This window comes from Arachis hypogaea, chromosome 4 (assembly GCF_003086295.3).
Source record: "Arachis hypogaea cultivar Tifrunner chromosome 4, arahy.Tifrunner.gnm2.J5K5, whole genome shotgun sequence".
Lineage (NCBI taxonomy): Eukaryota > Viridiplantae > Streptophyta > Magnoliopsida > Fabales > Fabaceae > Arachis > Arachis hypogaea.
The window spans coordinates 19,025,898-19,050,227 of NC_092039.1; the positions used below are offsets into that span (position 1 = coordinate 19,025,898).

Here is a 24,330-nt window from a genome sequence, read left to right on the forward strand (position 1 = left end):
TGAAGAAGAAAGAAAAATGGAAGCAGCAAAGAGAGCCTTGATTCAAATCACAATTCCTTGAATTATGCAGCAAAATAAAAATAGAGAGATCTCAGATAGAAATTGAAACAGAATTTCTCCAATCTCAATCCAAGATTTAGAACAGGAAGGAAAACTAAGAGAGATCTCAAATCCTAATGCTCCCTAGTGAAGCTAGCCTTTTTCTCATGGAGCTCCCTTACAAAGATGGAAATGATGCCTTATATAGGCTTTACAAAAATAAAATGAAATTGAAATGAAAAACAAATTAAATGAAAATCCTAATTCTAGCTTGTTCTTGTGCCTTTGAGTCATGTTGAGTGGGCTTTTGCTTGCTTTGGATTTGAGGGAGAATGGGTCTTGGATGGCCTTGATTCAATTTGGTGAGGAATTGAATTTATATGAAATTGAACTTTTGGCCCATGATTATTTGCTCCCAGGAGGCTGCCCTGCCCTTGTGGAGGGCAGGGCAGAAAATGTTCGTGCGCCCTTGGTGCGTGCTTGTTGGTGAGAGTTGGTGCTGCAGGATGCTGCCCTGCCCTCGCGGAGGGCAGGGCAGAAAAAATTGGTGCGCCAGAATTGTGCCACGGTGCGCTGCTGGTGCTGCCAGATGATGCTGCGGTGCGCCAGAATTGTGCACCAACAAAATGCTGCCCTGCCCTCGCGGAGGGCAGGGCAGTGTTTTCACTTTGATGTCCCAAGTTCGAACCATGGCCGAAACACACGCTACTTAATTTCCTTGGCTTTCTTGGCACCAAAGTAAGGCCTAGTTTCTTGCTTTCTCATGGCCCTTAAAGATGCCTTTCGTTCCTGCCTCAATTGTGCGCCAAATATGAATTGCTATATATCGTTGGAAAGCTCTGAATGTCAGCTTTCGAACGCAACTGGAAGCACATCAATTGGACGTCTGTAGCTCAAGTTATAGCCCTTTGAAGTAGGCATGGTCATGCTGTGTGCGGCCAGATTTTAACTTAGCGAAAATTCTTGCTTCCAACCACACTTTGCATCACGATTCTGCCCTGCCCTTGGCAAGGGTAGGGCAGTGTGCGTGCTGGTTGCTTCCTTCCTTGATTTGGTCATGGGCCACGCTTTTAAAAGCATGGCCTAAGACTCCAAAGTGTACCCCAACTTCAAAGTGTACCCCAAAGCTCTTTTTTTCTCCTTTTTTTGTGCTTCTTTGCTTCTTTTTCTTCTTATTTTCTACAAGATTTATAAAATTAAAATATCAAGAAAATATATCATTTAAGTACAAAAGCATTCAATATCTAAGCACAAATCATCAATTTCTTGTATGAAAAAGCATAGAAAAATAGGTATATGATGACTTGTCATCACTTGGGCTGAGCATTGAAGCATTTTCGTGTAGAGACTTCTCTTGGAGTTAAACGCCAGCTTTTGTGCCAGTTTGGGCGTTTAACTCCCATTCTTGTGCCGGTTCCAGCGTTTAACGCTGGGCAGTTTTGAGCTGATTTGGAACGCCGGTTTGGGCCATCAAATCTCGGGCAAAGTATGGACTATTATATATTGCTGGAAAGCCCAGAATGTCTACTTTCCAACACCGTTGAGAGCGCGCCAATTGGATATCTGTAACTCCAGGAAATCCACTTCGAGTGCAGGGAGGTCAGAATCCAACAGCATCTGCAGTCCTTTTCAGCCTTTGAATCAGATTTTTGCTCAAGTCCCTCAATTTCTGCCAGAAAATACCTGAAATCACAGAAAACACACAAACTCATAGTAAAGTCCAGAAAAGTGAATTTTAACTAAAAACTAATAGAAATATACGAAAAACTAACTAAAACATACTAAAAACATACTAAAAACAATGCCAAAAAGCGTACAAATTATCCGCTCATCAAAGGGACATGCACTTTCCTCCATTGTCTGTCTGCAGTGCTTTGATCTTTTGTCCTATTTTTAGTTCAGCAGCAGTTTTGAACTGCTGAAATGCCTCAAATGCCTGAGCTTTGGTGTTAAGTAGGTAAGTGACAGTGTATTTGGTACATGCATTGATGAAGCATATGTAATATCGAAAGCCTGATCTGCTATATACTGGTGCTGACCCCCATATGTAAAAAAATATTAATTCCAAAGGTGCATAAGATGGACAAGAATAAAGATAGGGTAATTGGTGTATTTTACTTATACAGCAAGCAAGACAAAGAGATGGATTAAGGCCATCTTTATTTCTTGCACCATTCAAACTTGGCAATTACATTGTTTCATTACATGAGTAACTACTTTATCAGATGGGTGGCCTAATTTTCTGTGCCACTACTGAGCTATATATATCACTGACTCTTTTACAAGTGATGTTTGCTTTTACATGGCCAATTTTCTTTGATACAAACTCAATAACAAGACTATTGTTGTTTGGTGTTTCTCTTTCCTTTTTACATAGAGGAAGGTCTGCACTGCATAGAGAGCTGTAGATTTTAACATAGTTTTGACTTTCTAATTTTTTCTGTCTTTTTCATGCAGGCTTGTGCTTTGATTGGAACTAAAATCAGTTGTGGTTGGAGAAGGGATTGGAGGATTGATTGCAGGTAACACTGATTTGGTAGTAGCGGGGTGTGTGGCTTCAGGTGAGGTGTCTAAATTTGGGGTTGTCTAAATTGCAGGTAACACTATTTTTTGGACTCTTCTTTTGGGTCATGGGTTGTGAACTGTAGTTGTTTAGGAATTTGTTTAGGAATTTCATTGATGTTGCAGGTTGGTATAGTGAGTGGGGAGTGTAAAAGATTAGATTTAGTAGCTTTTAGGATAACCTGAATCCCTTCAAATCTGTATAGCCCGTTGATGAGTCCATATTTTCTGATATATTTTGCTTTGATCTAAATAGATTCTAGTATATAAACTCACACTTAAGCATCTAAATAGCATACTTTTGTATTTGATCCCTAATTTGATCCTAAATGTGAAAACATACAATTTTGTGCTTTAATAGAGCAAATTAATCCTACTTTTATGTCATTCGATGCCGTGATATGATTTGTGAGTGATTTCAAGCCTTGAAGGCAAGAATGGATGGGCAAAAGTGGAAGAAAGCGTGCACAAGGGAGAAAACATGAAGAAAATAATGAAAAGCACACACAGCGAAGTGTGCGTGCGCACAACCCTGCATGCGTACGCACAAGTGAGGATTTCCATGTGTGCGTGCACACGAGTATCCGTGCGTACGCACATGAGAATTTTCAGCCGAGTGTGGGGACGCACACATCTGTGCGTCCGCACAGGACCCAACACGTGATTTCATTAATGAAACACGTGCAGCTCGTATTTTGGGGGCTTTTGGCCCATTTTGGAAGGCTGAATTGCTGAATTGAAGTGCTATATATGGGAGAATCAACACTTAGCAAAGGGAGCTCACTTTTATTTTAGTAGTAGTAGTAGTATAGGAAGCTTCCATAGGAGTATGAGTAGTGTAGCATTGCTCTCTTAGGGTTTATGCAATTTCAATTGTAGCATTTTATAGCAAACTTTTCTTGGGATTTTTGCTTCCTTAATTGTAAGTACTCTTCATTTCCTCTTTAATTACATTGTCTTTATTTTCATTTCCCTTGGTTTAAGTTACTTTGTTCATATTGCAATTTTGTGTTTCTTGAAATTTTGATCAATGAATTTTATGTTTCATACCTTCTTTATGTTTGATTGTTTGTTTATATTTGGTTTTGTTGATAGTTGGTTATAGTTTTCTATTTTCCTTTGCAATTTTCCATACTTTACTTTTATGCACACAAGGTGTTTGTGAAAATGCCAACTTCAAGTTTTGAGTAGATTTTTGCACTTTGGCTTGTGGTTTGAGTTCCTAGGATACTAGAGTTATAATGTCCGACATTTAGTGGCAATTCTTGGGTAGTTAGTTGGCTCTTGTTTCTATTGACGCTAACCTTTTATCAACTAGTTTGGTAAGTCGGTTAGGACTTATGGATTAAGGTTAATTATGCTTGCTTGACTTACTCCTCGATGGTTGGGGTTGACTAGGCAAGATTGACTCAAGACAATTACCATAGTTGTGGTTATGGGAATGATAAGATTCCTTGGATTCTCAATCCCCTCACGGTCTCTTTTATGCATTAACTCACAATTTTGATCGTTACTTAGTTCTTTGATTTCTTAGTTCTTTTAATCTTTAATTTCTTCCTCGAAAACCCCTTTTTTGCTTTAACAACCAAGGAAGTAACACCTCAATTGCATTCCTAGGAAGAACGACCCGAGGTTTAGATACTCTCGGTTTAAATAGAAATTGTAAACTTTAATCGGGCATTACTTGTTGGTTGAGAGCTATACTTGCAACGAGGTTATATCTCTCCTTTACCGAGAAGGAATTCTTATCCGACGAATTTGCTCGCACCAAGTTTTTGGCGCCTTTGCCGGGGACTGCAATCGGTGTTAAATATTTTGGTTATTGTGAATATGTTAATAGTGTAAATAACACTTTTTGGTTATTTGTTTGCTTTTGTTAGTAGTGTTGTTTTTGTTTTCTTGATGATTTTTCCACACCATTACCACAATGCACCACAATGGAACCCAAACACTCATCTTTTTAGTCACCAATCTTACACACCATCGTACCACTACACATAAAACCAAAACCCCCACCCTCATGGGTCTGATTGTCAACCTTCATCATCTCAATCTTCATCCTCGTATACGGATCAAGCCACACAAGACATACTTCACATGCTCATTCAAGGACCACAAGAGTCCCGGAAGAAGCAAGAGCTCGCCATGTCATGCGCTGGAGCCAGCGGCCGCTGGAGTCAGCAGTGCTGCTGGTTCTAGTAGCAATGCTACTGGTAGGGAACCGACATCAACACCTACTCCGCCGCCTCAGCAGGGGGACCTCGACGACGACGACGACGACGATTACCGAGATATGTAGGGTTTAGGAATCTATTTTTTTGTCTACTTCATTGTATTCTACTTTTGTGAAATTTTATTATATTCAGACCGTTTATTTTTAATAAAATAATTTGTTGATTTCTAGTCATTTTAGATTTTTGCTATAAATTTTGTTAAAAAGAGTTTTAATTAACTGTGGCTTAAATGTCCTAAAATAAATTAATAAAAAAAACTTCTGTAAGATTTATCAGCGGATAAATTCGACAGTAACTTGGCATTTAAACACTTAAAATGGCACCAAAGTTACTGTCGAATTAATCCGTTAGTAATCATCAACTCAGTCTCCACAAATCTATTGAAAAAACTGACAAAAAATCCACCAATAATTAGCGTCGGATGAAAATAATCCGCTAATGGAGGAAAATGGCATTAAAAATTTTCACAAAAATATCACGTTGCAAGTATAGTTATAAACCGACAATTAGACCTCAATCAACATTTAGATTGTTTGTCACTTAAGCAAACTCAATAAAATTAACCAAAGTATTTAAACCTCGGGTCGTCTCTCAAGGAACTGTAGGGAAGTGTACTTATAATTGGTTAAGGGAAAACATTTTTGGGGTTTTTGAATTAAGAGATGGTGCACGAAATTGTGATCTCAATTGCGCCAACAACTTGGTACGCACAATAGTAATCTCAACTCTTTTTTCACAACTTCGCACAACTAACCAGCAGGTGCACTGAGTCGTCCAAGTAATAAACCTTATGTGAGTAAGGGTCGATTCCACGGAGATTGTCGGCTTGAAGCAAGCTATGGTCATCTTGTAAATCTCAGTCAGGCCGATTCAAATGGTTATAGAGTTTTGATAATTAAAAGATAAATAAACATAAAATAAAGATAGCGATACTTATGTAATTCATTGGTGGAAATTTCAGATAAGCATATGGAGATGCGTTATTTCTTCTGAATCTCTACTTTCCTACTACCTTCATTCAATCCTTCATACTCCTTTCTATGGCAACCTGTATGTTCGGGTATCACCATTGTCAATGGCTACCTCCCGTCCTCTCAGTGAAAATGGTCCAGCTACGGGTTATGTAGGGCTAATCATCTGTCAGTTCTAACTTGTGTTGGAATAGGATCCAGTGATCCTTTTGCGTCTGTCACTATGCCCAACAGTCATAAGTTTGAAGCTCGTCACAGTCATCCAATTCCAGATCCTACTCGAAATACCACACACAATGTTTAGACTTTCTGGATCTCAAGAATGCTATCAATTGGTTCTAGCTTATACCACGAAGTCTCTGATCTCAAGGAATTGAAGGCTCTGTTGTCAGGAAAAGCAATCAAACGCATGGACCAGGAATCCAAGAGATATGTATTCAAGCTTGTTTTCATGTAGAACGGAAGTGTTTGTCAGGCACGCATTCATAAGTTGAGAATGGTGATGAGCGTCACATAATCATCACATTCATCATGTTCTTGTGTGCGAATGGATATCTTAGAACAAGAATAAGCATGAATTGAATAGAAAACAGTAGTAATTACATTAATACTCGAAGAACAGCAGAGCTCCACACTTGAATCTATGGTGTGTAGAAACTCCACCGTTGAAAATACATAAGTGATAATGGTCCAGGCATGGCCGAATGGCCAGCCCCCAAAACGTGATCAAGAGATCAAAAGATGATCAAGACATGGTACGCTCAATCACAATCTCAACTCTTTATCACAACTTCGCACAACTAACCAGCAAGTGCACTGGGTCGTCCAAGTAATAAACCTTATGCGAGTAAGGGTAGATCCCATGGAGATTGTTGGTATGAAGCAAGCTATGGTCATCTTGTAAATCTCAGTCAGGCGGATTCAAATGGTTATAGAGGATTAATGATTAAAAGATAAATAAAACATAAAGTAAAGATAGAGATACTTATGTAATTCATTGGTGAGAATTTCAGATAAGCGTATGGAGATGCTTTGTCCCTTCCGTCTCTCTGCTTTCCTACTGTCTTCGTCCAATCCTTCTTACTCCTTTCCATGGCAAGCTGTATGTTGGGCATCACCGTTGTCAATGGCTACAATCCCGTCCTCTCAGTGAAAATGTTCAACGCGCTTTGTCACAGCACGGCTATTCATCTGTCGGTTCTCGATCATGTCGGAATAGAATCCAGTGATTCTTTTGCGTCTGTCACTAACGCCCCACAATCGCGAGTTTGAAGCTCGTCACAGTCATTCAATCCCTGAATCCTACTCAGAAGACCACAGACAAGGTTTAGACCTTCCGGATTCTCTTGAATGCCGCCATCAATTCTAGCTTATACCACGAAGATTCCGATTACGGGATCCAAGAGATATCCACTCAATCTAAGGTAGAACGGAAGTGGTTGTCAGACACACGTTCATAGGTGAGAATGATGATGAGTGTCACGGATCATCACATTCATCAAGTTGAGGAATAAGTGATATCTTAGAACAAGAATAAGCCGAATTGAATAGAAGAACAATAGTAATTGCATTAATACTCGAGGTACAGCAGAGCTCCACACCTTAATTTATGGTGTGTAGAAACTCCACCGTTGAAAATACATAAGAACAAGGTCTAGGCATGGCCGAATGGCCAGCCCCCATGATCTAAGAACTAGACATCCAAAGATGATCCTAAGACCTAAAGTGATCAAAAGATGTCTAATACAATAGTAAAAGGTCCTATTTGTAGAGAACTAGTAGCTTAGGGTTTACAAAGATGAGTAAATGACATAAAAATCCACTTTCGGGCCCACTTGGTGTGTGCTTGGGTTGAGTATTGAAGCTTTCATGTGTAGAGACTTTTCTTGGAGTTAAATGCCAGCTTTTGTGCCAGTTTGGGCATTTAACTCCCATTCTTGTGCCAGTTCTGGCGTTAAACGCCAAAATTCTTGAGCTGATTTGGAACGCCGGTTTGGGCCATCAAATCTCGAGCAAAGTATGAACTATTATACATTGCTGGAAAGCCCAGGATGTCTACTTTTCAACACAATTGAGAGCGTGCCAATTGGGCTTCTGTAGCTCCACAAAATCCACTTTGAGTCCAAGGAGGTCAGAATCCAATAGCATTTGTAGTCCTTTTTAGCCTCTGAATCAGATTTTTGCTCAGGTCCCTCAATTTCAGCCAAAAAAATACATGAAATCACAGAAAAACACACAAACTCATAGTAAAGTCCAGAAAAGTGAATTTTAAATAAAAACTAATAAAAATATAATAAAAACTAACTAAAACATATTAGAAACATACTAAAAACAATGCCAAAAAGGATATAAATTATCCGCTCATCACAACACCAAACATAAATTGTTGCTTGTCCCCAAGCAACTGAAAATCAAATAAGATAAAAAGAAGAGAATATGCAATGAATTCCAAAAATATCTATGAAGATCAGTATTAATTAGATGAGCGGGGCTTTTAGCTTTTTGCCTCTGAACAGTTTTGGCATCTCACTCTATCCTTTGAAATTCAGAATGATTGGCTTCTATAGGAACTCAGAATCCAGATAGTGTTATTGATTCTCTTAGTTAAGTATGATGATTCTTGAACACAACTACTTTATGAGTCTTGGCCGTGGCCCAAAGCACTCTGTCTTCCAGTATTACCACCGGATACATACATGCCACAGACACATAACTGGGTGAACCTTTTCAGATTGTGACTCAACTTTGCTAGAGTCCCCAATTAGAGGTGTCCAGGGTTCTTAAGCACACTCTTTTTGCCTTGAATCATGACTTTATTTTTACCCTTGCCTTTTGGTTTAAAGGGCTATTGGCTTTTTCTGCTTGCTTTCTCTCTTTTTTTTTCGCACATAATCTCTCTCTCTCTTTTTTTTTTGAATTCACTACTTTTTCTTTCTTCAAGAATCATTTTTATGATTTTTTAGATCCTCAGTAACATGTCTCCTTTTTCATCATTCTTTCAAGAGCCAACATTCATGAACAATAAATTCAAAAGACATATGCACTGTTCAAGCATACATTCAGAAGTCAAAGTATTGCCACCACATCAAAATAATTAATTTGTTATAAAATTCAAAATTCATGCAATTCTTCTCTTTTTCAATTAAGAACATTTTTCATTTAAGAAAGGTGATGGATTCATAGGACATTCATAACTTTAAGGCATAGACACTAAGATACTAATGATCATAAGACACAAACATAGATGAACATAAGCATAAAAAATTGAAAAATAGAGAAATAAAGGACAAAGAGATTAAAGAATGGGTCCACCTTAGTGATGGCGGCTTGTTCTTCCTCTTGAAGATCTTATGGAGTGCTTGAGCCCCTCAATGTCTCTTCCTTGCCTTTGTTACTCCTCTCTCATAATTCTTTGATCTTCTCTAATTTCATAGAGGAGGATGGAATGTTCTTGGTGCTCCACCATTAGTTGTCCCATGTTGGAACTCAATTCTCCTAGGGAGGTGTTGATTTGCTCCCAATAATTTTGTGGAGGAAAGTGAATCCCTTGAGGCATCTCAGGGATTTCATGATGAGTGGGATCTCTTGTTTGCTCCATCCTTTTCTTAGTGATGGGCTTGTCCTCATCAATGAGGATGTCTCCCTCTATGTTAACTCCAACTGAATTACAGAGGTGACAAATGAGATGAGGGAAGGCTAACCTTACCAAGGTAGAGAACTTGTCCGCCACCTTATAAAGTTCTTGGGATATAACCTCATGAACTTCTACTTCCTCTCCAATCATGATGCTATGAATCATGATAGCCCGGTCTATAGTAACTTCGGACCGGTTGCTAGTGGGAATAATTGAGCGTTGGATAAACTCCAACCATCCCCTAGCCACGGGCTTGAGGTCATGTCTTCTCAGTTAAACCGGCTTCCCTCTTGAATCTCTCTTCCATTGAGTGCCCTCTTCACAAATGTCTATGAGGACTTGGTCCAACCTTTGATCAAAGTTGACCCTTCTAGTGTAGGGGTGTTCATCTCCTTGCATCATGGGCAAGTTGAATGCCAACCTTACATTTTCCAGAATAAAATCTAAGCATTTCCCCCAAATCATTGTAAGCCAATTCTTTGGGTCCGGGTTCACACTTTGATCATGGTTCTTGGTGATCCATGCATTGGCATAGAACTCTTGAACCATTAAGATTCCGACTTGTTGAATGGGGTTGGTAAGAACTTCCCAACCTCTTCTTTGGATCTCATGTCGGATCTCCGGATATTCACTCTTTTTGAGTTTGAAAGGGACCTCGGGGGCCACCTTCTTCATGGCCACAACTTCATGGAAGTGGTCTTGATACACCATTGAGATAAATCTCTCCATCTCCCATGACTCGGAGGTGGAAGCCTTTGCCTTCCCTTTCCTCTTTCTAGAGGTTTCTCCAGCCTTAGATGCCATAAATGGTTATGAAAAAACAAAAAGCAATGCTTTTACCATACCAAACTTAAAAAGTTTGCTCGTCCTCGAGCAAAAGAAGAAAGAAGAGAGTAGAAGAAGAAGAAATAGAGGAGATGGAGGTGGCTTTGTTTTCGGCCAATGGGGAGAAGTAGTGTGTAGGTTGTGTGAAAATGAAGGAGTGAAGATGGGTTTATATAGGGGTGGAGAGAGGGGTAGGGTTCGGCCAATATGGGTGGGTTTGGAAGGGAAAGTGGTTTGAATTTGAATGGTGAGGTAGGTGGGGTTTTATGAAGGATGGATGTGAGTGGTGAAGAGAATGGTGGGATTTGATAGGTGAGGGGTTTTTGGGAAAGAGGTGTTGAGGTGATTGGTGAACGGGTGAAGAAGAGAGAGAGTGGTGGGGTAGGTGGGGATCCTGTGGGGTCCACAGATCCTGAGGTGTCAAGGATAATTCATCCCTGCACCAAGTGGCGAGCAAAAATACTCCTTCTGCCAATCCTGGCGTTAAACGCCGGGCTGGTGCCCATTTCTGGCGTTTAACGCCAGCTTCTTGCCCATTCCTGGCATTAAACGCCAGTCTGGTGCCCTTTTCTGGCGTTAAACGCCCAGAATGGTGCCAGACTGGGCGTTAAACGCCCATTTTACTATCTTCACTGGCGTTTAAATGCCAGCAAATTTTCCTCCAGGGTGTGCTGTTTTTCTTTCTATTTTTCATTCTATTTTTGCTTTTTCAATTGATTTTGTGACTTCCCATGATCATCAACCTATAGAAAACATAAAATAACAATGGAAAATAGATAAATTTAACATTGGGTTGCCTCCCAACAAGCGCTTCTTTAATGTTAGTAGCTTGGCAGTGGGCTCTCATGGAGCCTCACAGATGTTCAGAGCAATGTTAGAACCTCCCAACACCAAACTTAGAGTTTGAATATGGGGGTTCAACACCAAACTTAGAATTTGGTTGTGGCCTCCCAACACCAAACTTAGAGTTTGACTGTGGGGGCTCTGTTTGACTCTGTTTTGAGAGAAGCTCTTCATGCTTCCTCTCCATGCTTACAGAGGGATATCCTTGAGCTTTAAACATAATGGATTCTTCATTCACCTGAATGATCAATTCTCCTCTGTCAACATCAATCACAGCCTTTGCTGTGGCTAGGAAGGGTCTGCCAAGGATGATGGATTCATCCATGCACTTTCCAGTCTCTAGGACTATGAAATCATCAGGGATGTGATGGTCTTCAATCTTTACCAGAACATCCTCTACAAGTCCATAAGCTTGTTTTCTTGAATTGTCTGCCATCTCTAGTGAGATTCTTGCAGCTAGTACCTCAAAGATCCCTAGCTTCTCCATTACAGAGAGAGGCATGAGGTTTATGCTTGACCCTAGGTCACACAGAGCCTTCTTGAAGGTCATGGTGCCTACTGTACAAGGTATTGAGAACTTCCTAAGGTCCTGTCTCTTTTGAGGTAATCTCTGCCTAGTCAAGTTATCCAGTTCTTTGGTGAGCAAAGGGGGTTCGTCCTCCCAAGTCTCATTACCAAATAACTTGTCATTTAGCTTCATGATTGCTCCAAGGTACTTAGCAACTTGCTGTTCAGTGACATCTTCGTCCTCTTCAGAGGAAGAATACTCATCAAAGCTCATGAATGGCAGAAGTAAATCCAATGGAATCTCTATGGTCTCAGTGTGAGCCTCAGATTCCCATGGTTCCTCATTAGGGAACTCATTGGAGGCTAGTGGATTTCCATTGAGGTCTTCCTTAGTGGCAATCACTGTCTCTTCCTCCTCTCCAAATTTGGTCATGTTGATGGCCTTACACTCTCTTTTTGGATTCTCTTCTGTATTGCTTGGGAGAGTGCTAGGAGGGAGTTCAGTAACTTTCTTACTCAGCTGACCCACTTGTGCCTCCAAGTTTCTAATGGAGGACCTTGTTTCAGTCATGAAACTTTGAGTGGTTTTGATTAGATCAGAGACCATGGTTGCTAAGTCATAGTGGCTCTGCTTAGAATTCTCTGTCTGTTGCTGAGAAGATGATGGAAAAGGCTTGCCAGTGCTAAATCTGTTTCTTCCACCATTATTGTTATTGAAACCTTGTTAAGGTCTCTGTTGATCCTTCCATGAGAGATTTGGATGATTTCTCCATGAAGGATTATAGGTGTTTCCATAGGGTTCTCCCATGTAATTCACCTCTTCCATTGAAGGGTTCTCAGGATCATAAGCTTCTTCTTCAGATGAAGCGTCCTTAGTACTGCCTGGTGCAGCTTGCATTCCAGACAGACTTTGAGAAATCATATTGACTTACTGAGTCAATATTTTATTCTGAGCTAATATAGCATTCAGAGTATCAATCTCAAGAACTCCTTTCTTCTGATTCGTCCCATTGTTCACAGGATTCCTTTCAGAAGTGTACATGAATTGGTTATTTTCAACCATTTCGATGAGTCCTTGAGCTTCTACAGGCGTCTTCTTCAGATGAAGAGATCCTCCAGCAGAGCTGTCTAATGACATCTTGGACAGTTCAGACAGACCATCACAGAAGATACCTATGATGCTCCATTCAGAAAGCATGTCAGAAGGACACTTTCTGATCAATTGTTTGTATCTTTCCCAAGCTTCATAGAGGGATTCACCTTCCTTCTGTCTGAAGGTTTGGACTTCCACTCTAAGCTTACTCAATTTTTGAGGTGGAAAGAACTTTGCCAAGAAGGCATTGACTAGCTTTTCCCAAGAGTTCAGGCTTTTTTTAGGTTGTGAGTCTAACCATATCCTAGCTCTGTATCTTACAGCAAAAGGGAATAGCATAAGTCTGTAGACCTCAGGGTCAACCCCATTGGTCTTGACAGTGTTACAGATTTGAAGGAATTCAGCTAAAAACTGATGAGGATCTTCCAATGGAAGTCCATGGAACTTGCAATTTTGTTGCATTAGAGAAACTAATTGAGGCTTAAGCTCAAAGTTGTTTGCTCCAATGGCAGGTGTTCATACCCTGGGTCGAGCTGTCCATCCCGGGATGTTCTACAGGCAAAGCGACCAACCTCTTCAGGTCAGGACAACCCGACCTCTTCTTTAAGAGCTCGGCCAAGTCACAGGAAAGCCCAAACGAAGGGCCCAAATAGAGGAACACGCCCCAAATCCTAAGGCGGCCCGAGCCTACAGGGATAAAGGCGGTTCCCTTAAAGATGACCTCACTTAAAGATAAAGATAAGATAAGATAACTAACTTATCTTATCCATAGGAGGCCACATCTCACCATTATAAATATACTGGAGCACCCAGGTATAACTCATACTCTGATTCTACTCAATACCTGCTTAATACCCTTGCTAACTTAAGCATCGGAGTCCCTTGCAGGTACCCCCCTCCGGGGACGAAGGATCAGCACCACCACCAAGTCCAACAAGTCGGACACACCAGCTCTGGCCGTCGTACACCTGCCGGACACGTCGGCTCCGACCAACACAGAAGATCTCATCCGAGATCGACCTACAGTTTCAGGTAACCCTCGGAACATTGGCGCCGTTGCCGGGGAACTTGGAAGTCATCCCATTAACATGGCGGATGACCATGACAACGACCACGATTCAAGTTTGGAAGACAGAACGCCGCATAAAAACGCGGACACGATACTTCAGAAACCAACGGAGACAAAAATTCATCAAATCCAGGAGTAATAGAAGCACTTCAAAATCGATTGGAGCAACTTGAGAAAGAAGCCCAACATCAACATGAAAAAGAAGAAGATCTACGCCGAGAAATAAGGCGACGCCGAGAATTAGAAGATAAGCTCATAAAACTCGAAGCTGATCTCAAAACTAAAGCCACTCGATCATCCACGGAGGATAGTTCTCAGAAAGATCAAGATCCATTTACCAGAGAAATTATGAAAACCAAAATTCCAAAAGATTTCAAGCTTCCGGATATGACTCCATATGACGGTACCTCCGACCCCAACCATCATCTCAGCAACTTCAGAAGTAGAATGTACCTCACCGGTGCTTCAGATGCAGTTCGTTGCAAAGCCTTTCCAACAACTCTCACCAAGACAGCCATTAAATAGTTTGGCAACCTTCCTCCAAAATCCATCTCGAATTTCGACGACCTGGCCAAGAAGTTCCTGGCCCGATTCTCCATACAAAAGGATAAAGCCAAACACGCGCCTAGCCTACTAGGGATCAAGCAAGGAGATCGAGAAAGTCTTCGCAATTACATGGAGAGATTCAACAAAACATGCATGGACATACAAAATCTGCCAACAGAAGCTGCCATCATGGGCCTCATAAATGGCCTGCGAGAAGGACCATTCAGCCAATCTATATCAAAAAGATACCCGACATCCCTAGATGAAGTACAAGAACGAGCGCAGAAGTGCATTAACATGGAAGAAAATTCTCGACTTGGCGAAGCCTCAAGGTCCGGTTCTGCCTACTGAGATAAAGAATCCAAGAAAAAGGAAGATCGCTCCGGAGAGAAAATCAAGAAATATCACAACTACACCCCTCTTAGGGTATCCTTGGTAAACGTTTACAAAGAAGTCTGCCATACGGAAAAAATCCCCCCAGCTCGGCCACTTAAAGGCAAAACAGGAGGGGAAATCGGAATGAGTACTGTGAATATCACCGACTTCGAGGGCATTCCACCAACGAATGTTTCGACTTGAAAAATGTCATAGAAAAATTAGTTCGAGAAGGAAAGTTAGATCGGTTCTTGGCCAACCGGGACGAAGAACCAAGGAAAAGAAGGAGGGATGAGGACGTCGGACGATCTGAACGATGGCCTCGCACACCAGAAAGGCATGTCCACGTGATACACGGCGGATTTGCTGGGGGAGAAATCTCTAAATCACCCTGCAAACGACACCTCAAAGAGGTATACCATGTCAAAGGACAGAAGGAGACGCCAGACATCCCGGCAATCACATTTACTAAAGAGGATGCATCCGGAATTATCTCGGGACATGACGACCCCATGGTCATCACGATCATATTGGCAAATGCCAACCTCCACCGCACACTAATCGACCATGGAAGCTCTGCCAACATCTTATTCAAAACTGCCTTCGACAAACTCGGCCTAGAAGAAAAAGAGCTAAGAGCATACCCAAACAGTCTGTTCGAACTGGAAGATATCCCAGTTCAACCACTGGGATACGTATCGCTGCATACAACCTTCGGAAAGGGGAACCAATCCAGAACACTCAAGATAGACTACATCGTGGTCGACGCAAGCTCAGCCTACAATGCCTTAATAGGTCGGACAACGTTAAATCAACTCGGTGCAATAGTTTCAACTCCACATCTATGTATGAAATTCCCAACTACGGAAGGGATAGCTATGATAAAGGCAGATCAAAAGATGGCATGTCACTGTTATAATGAAAGCCTAAACCTCCGAGGTGAAGGAGGAGAGTTCCACACAATCGAGCTCGGTGGAGTTCAGAGGTGAGAAGAACTCCGACCACAACCCGAAGGAGAAGTAGAAAGAATCCAGATCGGAGATACCTCAGACAAAACAACTAATATTAACACGATCCTAAAAGGAGACATAAAGGAATCACTAATACGGTTCCTACGAGATAATGTTGATCTCTTCGCATGGAAAGCCGCCGACATGCCAAGTATTGATCCCGAACTAATGAGCCACAAATTGGCAGTCTATCCGGGATCCCGGCCGGTACAACAAAGACAGAGAAAACTTGGACCAGAACGAGCTCAGGCTGTAGAAGAACAAGTACAAGCACTACTTGAGGCCGGGTTCATAAGGGAAGTCAAATATCCACTATGGTTAGCAAACGTCGTCTTGGTGAAAAAGTCAAATGGGAAGTGGCGAATGTGCACCGACTACACCGACCTCAACAAAGCCTGCCCGAAAGACCCCTACCCACTCCCAAGCATCGACGCTCTAGTAGATGCTTCATCGGGATACAAGTATCTCTCATTCATGGACGCATACTCAAGGTACAACCAGATACCAGTGTATCCACCAGACCAAGAAAAAACCTCATTTCTTACACCTAAGGCAAATTATTGCTACATTGTGATGCCTTTCGGCCTGAAAAACGCAGGAGCCACTTATCAAAGGCTAATGAATAAAGTCTTCTCAGATCACATCGGAAAAATCATGGAGGTCTACGTGGATGATATGTTGATAAAGACGCAAAGCGAAGAGACATTGCTAATCGATTTGATTCGAGTATTCGATATCATAAGGAAGCACGGCATGTGACTCAACCCGGCTAAATGCACCTTTGCAGTAGAAGCAGGTAAATTTTTAGGATTTATGCTCACACAAAGGGGAATCGAGGCAAATCCAGATAAATGCCAGGCCATACTCAACATGAAGAGCCCAACCTGCGTCAAAGAGGTACAACAGCTCAATGGAAGGTTGGCAGCGTTGTCCAGATTCCTAGCAGGATCAGCGATAAGATCCCTCCCTTTCTATGCTACCTTAAAGAAGGGAAAGAACTTTGAATGGACAGCAGAATGTGAACAAGCCTTCAAAGACTTCAAAAGATTCTTAGGGCAACCACCTATCCTATCTTGACCACAAGAGGGAGAATCGCTCATACTATACCTCGCAGTAGGAAGCCGGGCAATAGCCTCAGCGCTGATTCGAGAAGACGAAAGAGGACAGCAACCCGTCTACTTCATTAGTAAAGCACTACAGGGATCCGAGCTGAACTACCAGAAAATAGAAAAGTTTGCCTACGCTCTGATCCTCACATCCCGGCGGCTTCGCCCATATTTCCAAGCGCATACCATTAAAGTTCGAACCAACCAACCCATAAAAGGGATATTGCAGAAAACAGATCTAGCAGGAAGAATCCTACAATGGGCAATCGAGTTGTCCGAATTCGACCTCCAATACGAGGCGCGTACAGCAATCAAATCGCAACACCTGGCCGACTTCATCACGGAATTTACAGACATCCCGGAAATCCCCATAGAATGGAATATATATGTGGACGGATCCTCGAATAAAATAGGAAGCGGTGCGAGTGTGATAATTAAAAGCAATCAAGGAACTCAACTTGAGCTCTCCCTTAAATTCGGATTCCCGGCCTCAAACAACCAGGCAGAATACGAAGCACTACTAGCTGGAGCTCGGAAACTCAACATCTACAGTGACTCACAAGTCATCACTTCACAAATAACAAGAAGCTACCAAGCCAAAGATCCGACCATGAAAAAATATTTGGATAAAACCAAAGAACAGCTCGGACAACTCGGGGAATATAGGATCCACCACATACCTCGTGAGCAAAATGCCCGAGCTGATGCCCTTTCAAAATTAGCCAGCACCAAACCAGGGGGCAACAACAGAAGCCTCATCCAGGAGGTACTACAGAACCCGTCAATAACGGAAGAAGAAAGAATCCTAGCCATAATAGGTCGGGATCAAGGATGGATGACCCCCATAATAAACTACCTCAAAACAGAAGAACTCCCTACAGATGAAAAGGAGGCAAAGAGGCTGAAAAGGGAGGCACAGTACTACACCATCATAAACAACACACTGTACAAAAGAGGGATATCAACACCTTTACTAAAATGCGTACCAACTCCCAACACAAAGGAAGTCTTGGAGGAAGTACACAGCGGCATTTGTGGTAATCATCTCGGAGCACAAGCTCTCACCAAAAAGATACTCCGGGCGGGATTCTATTGGCCAACTCTACAAAAGGAGGCTACAAAATTTGTAAGGACATGTCCACCATGCCAAAAGCATGCCAACTTTCACATCGCCCCACCAGAAAAGCTCATCAGCGTGACCTCACCCTGGCCATTTGCGAAATAGGGACTCGACCTTCTCGGACCCTTCCCACAGGGATCGGGACAAGTAAAATTCCTCATAGTAGGAGTAGACTATTTCACAAAATGGATCGAGGCAGAACCCCTGGCCAACGCCACCGCTCAAAGAAGTCGAAAATTCCTATATAGGAATATTATTACGAGGTTCGGGGTACCATTCTCCATCACCACGGACAACGGTACCCAATTTACAGAGGCAGGCTTCAGAAAAATGGTGGCCAACTTGAACATAAAACACCAGTTCACCTCCGTCGAACATCCCCAAGCCAATGGACAAGCCGAAGTGGCCAACAAAGTTATATTGGCCGGATTAAAGCGGAGGCTACAAGAAGCAAAGGGAGCTTGGGCCGAGGAACTTCCACAGGTTCTATGGGTATATCGAACAACCCCTCATTCCACTACAAACGAATCACCATTCCGACTAGCATACGGAGCGGAGGCAATGATTCTAATAGAAATTGAAGAAGGATCTCCCCGAGTAGTCCACTACAATGAACAAACAAACTCCCAACTTCAGAGAGAAGAGCTCGACTTGTTACCCGAAATCCAAGAAAGAGCTCAGATCAGGGAAGAAGCCCTAAAGCGACGAATGGCTTCCAGATATAATCAAAAGGTAGTGCCGAGAAGTTTTGCAGGGAATGATCTCATCTTAATCAGAAATGACATCGGAACAACTCGACCCGGAGAAGGAAAGCTGGCAGCAAACTGGAAAGGACCCTACCGAATCATTGAAGTACTGGGGAAGGGCTACTACAGACTGTCCGAGCTTGATGGACGAGAGCTTCCTCGATCATGGCACGCCTGCAACCTAAGAAGGTACTACAGTTAGAAAAGGTAAAAGATCTCACTAAATGGATGCGCTCTTTTTCCTGAAAAGGTTTTTTAATGAGGCACCATATCAAGACCTAGATCGTACCCGACTTAAAGGGAAAAGGAAACTCCCACATGTATATATTTGCATTTTTTCCTTTGAATAAAGATTATTTACATATTCTACAAAGATTCCAAGACACATTAATCTAAAGTATTCATCGTCCGATTATAAAGCAACAGGTCGGCAGAAAGTGAAAACCAAATTCACTGCGCGACCACGATAAAGACAATCGTTCGATAAAGGTGAAAACGCGATTCACCCAAAAGACGATCTAAAGACGCCAACCATTTTCTACAAATCGGCAAAGATGAACACAGAATAATGTAAGACGTTATCGAAAGCAATCCAAAAAAAAGAACCTGACAAGGTCTTACGGATAGCTAATATAATAACTTAAAAGACTGACCGACGTTCAGAAATCGGACCAAGTCAACCCAAGTTATAAGTAAACCCTGGAAAGAGGTCTGGCCAACCCTATTAAAGAGGATTACTTTAACTTAGAAGGGCCTGACATAACAAAGTCGGCCCAAAACTAAAAAGTTATACAAGTAGTCCCTGAAAGAGATCTGACAAAGATCCAAAAAAGAGGACTACGAAAAATAACTTAAAGGAGACCGACATAACCAAGTCGGACTCCTATCATTAGAAAAAGTTATACAAGTAGTCCCTGAAAGAGATCTGACAGAGATCCAAAAAAGAAGACTACGAAAAATAACTTAAAGGAGACCGACATAACCAAGTCGGACTCCTACCATTAGAAAAGTTATACAAGTAGTCCCTGAAAGAGATCTGACAGAGATCCAAAAAAGAGGACTACGAAAAATAACTTAAAGGAGACCGACATAACCAAGTCGGACTCCTACCATTAGAAAAAGTTATACAAGTAGTCCCTGAAAGAGATCTGACAGAGATCCAAAAAAGAGGACTACGAAAAATAACTTAAAGGAGACCGACATAACCAAGTCGGACTCCTATCATTAGAAAAAGTTATACAAGTAGTCCCTGAAAGAGATCTGACAGAGATCCAAAAAAGAGGACTACGAAAAATAACTTAAAGGAGACCGACATAACCAAGTCGGACTCCTACCATTAGAAAAGTTATACAAGTAGTCCCTGAAAGAGATCTGACAGAGATCCAAAAAAGAGGACTACGAAAAATAACTTAAAGGAGACCGACATAACCAAGTCGGACTCCTACCATTAGAAAAAGTTATACAAGTAGTCCCTGAAAGAGATCTGACAGAGATCCAAAAAAGAGGACTACGAAAAATAACTTAAAGGAGACCGACATAACCAAGTCGGACTCCTACCATTAGAAAAGTTATACAAGTAGTCCCTGAAAGAGATCTGACAAAGATCCAAAAAAGAGGACTACAAAAAATAACTTAAAGGAAACTGACATAACCAAGTCGGACTCCTACCACTAAAAAGTTATCAACATAATCCCTGAAAAAGACCAAGTAAAAGCCCAGAAAAGGGGATCACAAAATAACTTTTGAGGGGGACCAACATAAAGAAATCGGTCATAAGGCGCCAAAAATACAAACAAAAGAGCGAGGAAACCGAGAAACAAGTCGGACCCCCCACAAGCACGACCTCAAAAGGATCCAAGCTACAAACAATAAAGCACGCAAACAACCTAAAGAGGTCAGAACAGCAAAATTTCAACAGATATCATGCATAATACGATAAAAGCTTCAAGAGATCACCACAAAATCAACCTCAGAAGCTACTTTTGTTTTTCCCAAAAGAGTTGCAAGACAACTAAAAGCGTCAAACAAAACAAAGTTCAAAAGCCCACAAACCGGGCTACTTACATAAAATGTCCAGAAAAAGATCAGCTAAAGATCGGGAGCTTTCCCGGCAGCATCAGTATGAGGAGAAGGAGGACGAGTCTGAATGGGCACGGCATCTACGGTTTCATCATCTCGGTTCAGAATCTGGCAATCTGGATCAGATGTAACAGGAGGAACAGAGGAGATCGACACTTTAAGAGAAGGCACTGGGGGAGGATCAGTCTCTTCATCATCCTGGTCATCAGGGACAATCTTACCATCTCTCACAACATTATCCAGGCTGATGAGAGTCAAGTCGGTATCAGGAGCAACAACCCGGAACTGCTCCATCAGGTTCTCGGAGGCAGCAGTTACGCTACCCACAAGGTGACCCTGAAGCTCACTATAATTAGCCCGAGCTGTCTCCACCTCCTCCCGAAGACGCATCAATTCCCTATAAGCCGAGACATAGCTATCCTTATGTTTCAAAGCCATGTCTTCCGCCAGCTTCAGAGAAGCGGCAAGAGCAATAGAGCTAGCCTTCTCACCCTCCAGTTCCTTCTCCACCTTGGCCAACTTCACCTCCAACTCCTCCTTCAGACCCTTGATTCGATCAAACTCTGACTTGGCCTCCTCCATAAAAGATTTGGTAGCATGAACCGGAATCCCCTGAATTGTTCGAAAAATAGCCGCACCCATGTGAGCCATCTTCACACTATTTTGGGTAATAAAGTACAAATGCTTTAAAAGAGACACATCGTCCATGGAAAGCCCACCACAGGGGGGCAATTTGCTGGTCAACAAATTCAATGGCATCAAAGTCCGGAGCATCCAAGTTAAAGGGTTCGGATGTTTTTTGCTTTTTCAAATGGGGGGCACCAGAAGCAGCAGTAGAAGTTTGAGGAGGATCGACCTGATGAAACTGGGGAGTAGGAATTACTTTCCTCGGCCCAAGGGAGCTCGGCACAGGGGGCTTCAGGGGAACCTGTGAAGATCCCTTGCCGGCCACCTTGGCCGAGATGTTCAGAGCAGCAGTCGCCTTCTTCGCCTTCTTGAAGGCCTTCATGGAGTCATTATTTTTAGACATCTCTGCAAACACAAAAACAACCACGATAAAGAGTTACAAAAGAGGAACAAAAAGGAAATAAATATAGAGGCAAGTCGGGCTAATAGACAAACAAATACCCAAAGCAGGCCGAACCAAGGACTGATCATTTAGAAAACTCTTCGTATCCAGAAGGGGAGGCTTCCCCCACAAATCTTCAAGAACAACTACAAAAGCCCGCTCAACCTCACTAAGCATTTCCCATGTGTAACGTGGCACTCTTACATTCTTTTGCCACTCTAGAGGAAAAGCAGGCTCATCATTTTCATCAAGAAAAAAGGGGCGGGCCCCCTCAACAGCTCGAACTTTAAAGAAGTAGTTTTTGAAGTCCTTAAAGGACTCATCATACATTGCAAACACTTTATGGCCCTGGACGGACCGGAAAGAAACCCAAGAAGCTTTCTTTTTTGAAGAGCCGCCAGGCTTGACAGAAACAAACAAGTAAAGAAACAAATTCTGGGAAGGTGTTACATCTAGTGCATGACAGAGAAGTTGAAAAATTTTAATAAAACCCCAAGAATTAGGGTGAAGCTGGGATGGAGCAATATTACACGACCACAACAGGTCGGTTTCGAAAGCAGTAAAAGGAAAAGTAACATTCAATTGGCTGAAAAAGTATTCATAGGCATAAAAGAAAGGACGCTCCCCCTCGATGGAAGTCGGAAAGCAAACCCTCTCATCAGAATCAGGAGCAACAAGCTCGTAATCCCCCTCGCGAGCATTGTTCCCACAAATCCTATGACGCTTCCTCAGCTCTGTGCAAAATTCAGCATCCACAACGGAAACACACAACAAAACAAGAGAGTCCAGCCAATCGGACATCCCCTCGGGAACTCTGGAAGACATCTCTACAATGTTATTGCGAGAAGACATGAGGCCAACTAAATCCTACAAAGTAAGAAAAAAGATAGGGGTTACTACAAACATCTCGGATAGGGAGAAAACAACTCGGTCAAAACTTCTCAGGCGATGAAACCACGAAAAGGAAAACCCCAAGACTCAAACCAAAGTCCTGGGGCATCCTTTGGAGGCAGTAACAAAGCAAGGTTTCCACAAATACTCTACAGCTTACATCCTAGCATTCCTCAAAAAGGATTCAAAAACAACAAACGCTTTTCACCAAAGAAAAACACAGCAAATCATTACAAGCCTGCCAAGCAATCCCAAACATCAAACAACGACAAGCAGAGACCATTAAAGATGCATCCTTTTTTCAAAGATCAGGCAAAAAGCAAACCTTCAAATACAAGGAACGGATGCAGATTCTCTGTCATAAGCAACAAAACCCTAGAAAAGCCTCGACGAAAATGCCAAAAAAAGAAAGAAAGCAAAACACGTTTACAGCGAAGGAAACAAAAGCAAAAAAAGTTCAAAGCTTTCAAAACATGCGAAAACAGAACTTCACCAAAAAACTAAAGACGAAGCTACGAAAGAAGCAAGAAAGCTAGTACCAACCTGGAAAGGACAGCGAGCTTCAAAGAAACTAAAGATGGAAATCTGGGAACACCTTCTCACAAAGAACGCGAACAAAGGGAGAAACGTAAAACTCCAGGCAGAAGCTCCAGAATTGCCAAAACGACGACGCGAACACAGAGAAAAGGAGAGGCGCAAAAACAAGAAAATAGAAGAGCGGAGAGAACGGAGAAGAGAAGTTATGAAAAGGGCAAAAGAAGAGAAACCGTTTCTGGGCTTTCAAAAATCAAAATAAAGAGCCAAAAGGAAACGGGACAATTAATGCTGAAATTAAGGAAAGCATTAAACCCTCGCACGTTCCCAAAACGCCGATATAAAAGCGTGCGCCTTTAGAGGAAACGATCTACATTCAAAAGCTGCTGTAAAGGAATCGACAAAATGCTTGAGTTCGGGTTCACCAAAGAAGGACCGAAGTCAAAGACTCGGCCTCAAAAAGAGAAGACTGAGCTCAAGCAGGGGCACTGTTCATAGCCTGGGTCGAGCTGTCCGACCCGGGATGTTCTACAGGCAAAGCGACCGACCTCTTCAGGTCAGGACAACCCGACCTCTTCTTTAAGAGCTCGGCCAAGTCACAGGAAAGCCCAAACGAAGGGCCCAAATAGAGGAACACGCCCCAAATCCTAAGGCGGCCCAAGCCTACAGGGATAAAGGCGGTTCCCTTAAAGATGACCTCACTTAAAGATAAAGATAAGATAAGATAACTAACTTATCTTATCCATAGGAGGCCACATCTCACCATTATAAATACACTGAGCACCCAGGTATAACTCATACTCTGATTCTACTCAATACCTGCTTAATACCCTTGCTAACTTAAGCATCAGAGTCCCTTGCAGGTACCTCCCACCCTCCGGGGACGAAGGATCAGCACCACCACCAAGTCCAACAAGTCGGACACACCAGCTCCGGCCGTCGTACACCTGCCGGACACGTCGGCTCCGACCAACACAGAAGATCTCATCCGAGATCGACCTACAGTTTCAGGTAACCCTCGGAACAGCAGGGATAGAGATGCTTCTCCCATAGAAGTCGGGAGTAGGTGCAGTAAAG

General features: G+C 42.3%; 1 non-coding gene across 1 annotated transcript; it reads left to right on the forward strand.

The window, feature by feature from the left end:
- The first annotated feature begins 12,807 nt into the window (after positions 1 to 12,807).
- Positions 12,808 to 12,915, forward strand: LOC112798450 (small nucleolar RNA R71). Its single transcript, XR_003200061.1, has one exon. It is a non-coding gene; the product is annotated as a small nucleolar RNA R71 (small nucleolar RNA).
- Positions 12,916 to 24,330: the final 11,415 nt, after the last annotated feature.